The 6,000-nt window shown below is 36.4% G+C and overlaps 1 protein-coding gene across 4 annotated transcripts in view; it reads left to right on the top strand.

Moving 5' to 3' along the window:
- SATB1 (SATB homeobox 1) overlaps positions 1-6,000 on the top strand; it is a 90,408-nt gene that overhangs the window by 62,084 nt on the left and 22,324 nt on the right. The window lies entirely within an intron of this gene.

Raw genomic sequence — 6,000 nt, forward strand, 5'->3', positions numbered from 1 at the left:
CTGGGAGTATTCACGATATGACGTAGTTATGATATAATACCTTTTTGGCTTTTCCTAAAATTTTACTCCATCAGTGTTAATAGTGGTACTTGATGGGAGTTTTGCTTTAGGAAAATGTTGTTCTTGTTTAAGTTATAGGCTGGATGAAATACTTAAGGGATATCTTGGAAATGTTATATAAAAATGATTAAACTCAAGCTGTGGACTGTAAAAATTATAGCTTTATAGGCCACATGCCTGCCTACCCTTCAATCACTGTCAAAGTGATAATTTCTACAATAATATGTTTCTTTTATTGTGAGATTCTAAACATCAAGTGCTGTTTAAACATTAAACTGAATTGTTTATGTTAGTGCTGTACTCAGCGTGTCATACATCAGGCCACCGTAATCTCTCATGGAATGTAAAATTCTGTCATGAATCATGGCTTGTATATCGGAAATTACTGTAATTTTGATTGGAAATTACAGGGCTCTTGAAATGTTTCTAATTATGATAGAATGTTAGAGCCGCTTTAAACCTGTGTGCTTCTTCAGATGTCTTCATTTACATGCCAAGACTATGCATTAAGGAGAAATGTCCTGTTCTCACTTTACCCCCCCACCTACCCACCCACCCTGCACATTCTTGTTTTGGCTATTTAGTCTAATTATGATGAGGATCTCATATTTAAATATATATTATCTTGCCTTTCTTTCTGACCCTGCATCTTTTTTTTTCCTGACCTGTCCAATTATCAAGAATAACAGATTGTATTCCTCCAAGAACCAAACACTTTCCCCAAATCTACAAAATGGAGAAACTAGGCATGTATATTATTAAGGGTAGCCTTAAAACAAACAAAATTTAATATTAAAACTTTTCAGTAATTGTCGTTTAGTTGCCTGTCATCTGTCATTTAATTCAACCAATCCCCCCTTCCCATTTTCCTTTCTGACTGTAGCATAGCTCCCTTGGTTGATAGCTCCTTTGCTACCTTTGAATTCATTCTTTTAAATGAAAGCCCAGATTTTCCCCACCTGGGCTGAATTACTGATTTTTGGAACTGTCCAGACCGTAGCAGCAGTTGGCTGATAATGTCATGTAAGTGATGTTCTGAGGAGTTTTTAAGCATCTTGCTCTTTGTACCTTGTCCTGCACAGCCGCTCCCGAGGCTCTGTGTCACAGTGTCAAGGGGCATCTTCTAAGCATCTGCTGTGATGGTGTGTTTCCCAAAACCCCGAAAGCTTTTAGCTAATCTCCTCACTGGTTCAGAAAGAATCCAAGGGGCCAGTTGTAGGCTGCGAGTCAGGCAGACTGTTAACTTGCATCCCCCTGAGTAGTTTTTCCTAAATTCTCATTGACTCTAACTTCTGGGCAGAGCATTTTTGTAGTCTTCTCTTAGTTGTTCAGTTAGATGTTAGCACTACCCTCTTTTTGAAAATATGTACAAAGATTGGCAATTACTTAAAAAGGAGACAGTCCAAAACCTATACGTATTACTAACAGAGGAAATCTGGCTTAATAAGGAAAGGTGCTCATTGACTTAATTTCTGTTCTCCTGCCATGATGTTTGTGAAGGAAACAAAAACTAACAAACAAAAATCTTTAAATCTGACTGACCCTTTTCATGGTCAGAATTCTAAAATGGTTATTGACGCCTCAGATACGTGTACCAGGGCTTGTCAGAATGCAGCAGCCGCCCCCCAGGAGGAAGTGTGTGTGTGCAGCGGGAGGAACCAGAGTCACTTCTGTCTCAGCCCATCTACCTCCAGCTGCTTCTGTGTCTCACCCTGGTTGCCTCGATTGGCTTCACCGTCATCTTTTTCATGCTAGACCCTATCATGCATTGTATATTATCTACATTTAATTTAATAACCCTATCATTATTTTTCTCATTTTACACATGAGGGTCACTCAACTAATAAGTACTCGAGCCAACTCCAAATTCTCTGCATTTCTCCTCCCATTTTAGTATTTCTTCAGGGTTCAAGGCAGTATCAGTAGTGAGGTTCTACCCTGCTCCAGGAAAGAGGAATTAGGATTGCTGGACTAATTGATAGAAACAGAGAAACAGTGAGGGCTTTCTCGTCTTCAGTGACGTGGTCATGGAACACAGGTTCTTACCAACACAGAACCCTCAGAGTTCAGGCTTTATGTCTGATAGAGGTGGGTGTACATGGAGAAATCAGAAGAGACTAGCTATAATCCAGGGTCTGTCACTGGTGCTATATTAAGAAAATCTTACTTTTTTGAGCCCAAGAGTCTTTTGTCACGGGAGGAGATCACATGCTATAACATTTGCAAAAGAGCTTTTAAGTTATACAGCACTATATACAAAGGGTAACATTTTACAAAGTACTAAGCAAGATGTTCAGTCCTCCACATGGATAAGGGTGATTTATTTATCATGTATTTATGTATCTAAAATACTTTTCATTTTAAAAGGTAAAGCGTGTCTTCAGTGACTAATGCACAAAGTATTTTCAGTAAAAGAAACCAACTCATGTAGATTCTGCCATTTCACATGTATTATATTATCTCTTTTCTTCAATGAATAATAGATATGAGATTGTTTTTAACTCTAATAGAAACATCTGAATAAAATATGCAAGTAAAACCTGAAGGTAGGCTACTTTTTGTGCTTGGTTAGGAAAGCAAGCTAATGCAAACTTTAAAAAGATGATATGCTTTAAACATAATGTGAATAGCTACAAATGAATACACTTTATATTCTGTGTATTCAAATAAGCAGCAGTTTTTCCAAGTGAATCATATTGGAGTTTTATCAAACATTTAGTCTGATAACATTCAAATAATTATGAGAGCAGAATTTGCTAATTTTACTGTTTAAAAAAAATAGTTGATTTCGGTAATAACCATTACGGTATCAAGGTTCAGTTACTGTTCATTGGTTATAGTGTTTTCATATGGGAGATGGAAATGGAATTTTTTCCTTAATGGTGGCAGATGTTGGAATCTAATTTTATTCCACAGCAAACCCCTTGAGAGCTTTGAGACTTAAGGTGTGTGTCCAGCAAGGGGACATTAGCAGTGCTGTAGGCCTTGCCTTGTATATCGAATTGTTACATTGATTTTCATGTTTGCATAGGTGGAGCTTGCAGATACAGTAGCACAGTAAGAGAGCAAAGGGCTTTTACGGAGCTGCACTGCATCACCACTTGGGTTTAGAAAATGATTTCTCTCTAGTGCTTTATTGAACAGGGTATTTCTGTTAGGTAAAGCAGCTAGATGATGAAAATTCCATTTGACTGAACGTACTTTCAGTATAATTGTTTGCAATCTCTACGAGTTATAGGACACTTTGGTTGCTGCAACTCCAACTGCTTGACAGGTAGGGTTTTCAACACTAAAAAAAGAGGATTTCTGACTCTGCAAAAATAGCACAACTAGTAGAAGACAGTAAATAACTTAAAGCCTTTTTCTTTCTTCCATCTACTTTTCACTTTTGTCATTGAGATTCAGGGCCTCTAGGATGAGAGAGAAAGAGGGAAATAGACAGAAAAAGAACATTTCAGTGCTCCTTGGGTTTGTAGGTTAAAAAAAGCATCATTCTGACCTTTAGGTTTTAAAATTCTTAGATGGTAATTGGATGTCTTAAATACAAGTAAGACATATGTCACAAATCGGTGTGGCTAGAAATAGGGCTAAAAATGTAATTTTCCTTGCTGGCAATAGGAATCTATAGTGACAAAATCCAGGAATAAAATCAAGAAAGCAGTGACATTGCATTCTGTATTTCTAGCATGTTAGCGAAGGCATCTTTTATTTTGTTAGAATTAAATTACACTTCATGGAAGCTACAGTTTGAAGCTCTGTGCTGATTCATTCTTTTGGAAGGTTCATGTAACAGACTTTGCTGCAACAGGATTTCACCTGTGTAGCTTCCTATTTAAGGCACTCTTGTGCAGATTTGAGAGTCACGGTTTCTGTTATTCCTGATGCCACATCCTTTTGTAGCAGTCTCTGGAAAGATCTTTACATTGTGACCTCAGAGCCCCTTCTCTTGGGCAAACAAAGCTTTCTTCAGCCAGGGTCTGAAGAGAGAGCTGTCCCTCCCACTTTCTCCAGTTAGTCCTTTTCTTTTCTTTTTTTTTTTTTTTTTAAGCTTAGTAGAGGAGACCCTGAGGGGGGATACAGCTTAGGTTTCCTTGGATCTACTTGCCTGAGGGGTAAGAGGAGCATTTGTAGGGAGAAAGAGGAGAGAGATAAGACAGCCCAGAGTGTAGCCCCCCCATCTCAGCAATCTCCGCAATCTGTCCTCTGTCGTGTTAGGTTTAACATACCTTTTTGGAGGCCGGTGTGCTATATTCTTGAGTGAGAAGGATGTAAAATGAATTGTTCTTCTACTTAAGGTGTTCTGTATTAGGAACCGTCTCTAAAAATCTCTATGTCTTAATGTTGGGGATCCATATTGGATTCAGTTTTCTAAAGTGTTGACCTATCTTTATATTTCTAGTTGAATGCCAGACAGGACTATTAAAATTAATGGCTTTAAATATTGACATAATCTAATAGTTTGAAGGTACATAATTGTGTTATATGACTTTTTAAGAGCTAGTTAAATTTGTGGATCTGAATATAAGTCCTTTTCAGATTTCTACATTCTAAAAATAAGCATATGTTTTAGAAAAATCTAGGGTTTGATCAAGAAGGTCCAGAATTACTAAATAGAACACTTGTCCACCATATTTTTGTCTAAAAGGTCATGTAAAGAGGTGTTTCATCCCCTAGACACTTGGTATTATCTGCTCTAATAAGTTGAACAGAAGGTCTTTGATTATCTTTCTACCACTTTCAAATAATTTAAAATTTTTACATCTTCCCCTAAATTAAAAATTAAAGTCATAAAGGCATTTTCCTCATTGACCCACTTAATAAATTTAACCGTTACAAATATAGTCATAACTCATGAAACCCGGTTTCTCCATCTTTAGTGAATGTCACAAGAAAAGTTTCAGACAAGATATGAAGGGAATCAACGTGTGAATATTGGGCCGATTCTTTAAAGAGAGTCACCGTGTGACATGCAAGGAAGGTCACTGAGGGAGTTGGGCACTCCACAGCAGTTCAGTCAGTGTGTGTGTTCTGACGCATGAGTATACCAATTATATATTGACAAAGTCTGCTTTAATCTGAGACCACCTTTTGTCCTAAAATATTAGCATAAACTGAGAAGTGTAAACTAAGAATATTCTGTGAAGGTTTCTCTTTTTTGCAAGTTCTTCTATATTCAGCATTGACAGTTGAAGACTTGGTTCTTCAGGACAGGATCAGATATCAACAAAAATGGGAGCAGAGAGCAAACCAACAGGGTTTTGTTTTTAATGGGAATTAATCTTAAAACCGAATGTCATTCAGTTAAACTTAGCACACAACTGTAACATGGATACAATCCTTTAACAGTCTACCCAGTTAAAAGACAGTGTTTTCTCAGAAGTCTCAGTAGTTGCTGTTTATGTTTTCGATAATGAAGGTAGGTTTTATTTTAACTTTATCTTCTTATTTCCTCACATGAGGAATGAAAATAAAGACCTTATGAAATGAATGAGCTATGAAAATGCATTTATGCAAAATGAAAATAGAAAAATATCTCTGGAAGAAACTGTACCATTAAAATTTCACATCAATGAAAGGTGCTAAGAGAAGGATGAAAGAACTTATGTTGGTAATACAAATCTAGTGTAGATTTTTTTCTGCCCTGCCAAGAGTACCTTCAGTATCTTAAAAAATAATGTTAGAGATTATTCATTTTTCTAAATGTATTTGTTATGCTTTTAAACATGCAATTCTTTTGCTTAGCAAAATATGACACAATGAAATCATAGACCACCCATTTAAAAATACGTATCTGTATTTTAGAGATTAGGAGACATAACTACTCTATAATTTATAATTAAATATCTTGTAAAAATACAAGTTCCAAACCATTTGTGGAGTTGATATACAATTGTCGAATTGATGAAGTTGTTTTTTTTCCCTAAATCTTAATCTACTTCT

This window comes from Propithecus coquereli, unplaced genomic scaffold, assembly GCF_000956105.1.
Source record: "Propithecus coquereli isolate 6110/MARCELLA unplaced genomic scaffold, Pcoq_1.0 Scaffold12, whole genome shotgun sequence".
Taxonomy (NCBI): Eukaryota; Metazoa; Chordata; class Mammalia; order Primates; family Indriidae; genus Propithecus; species Propithecus coquereli.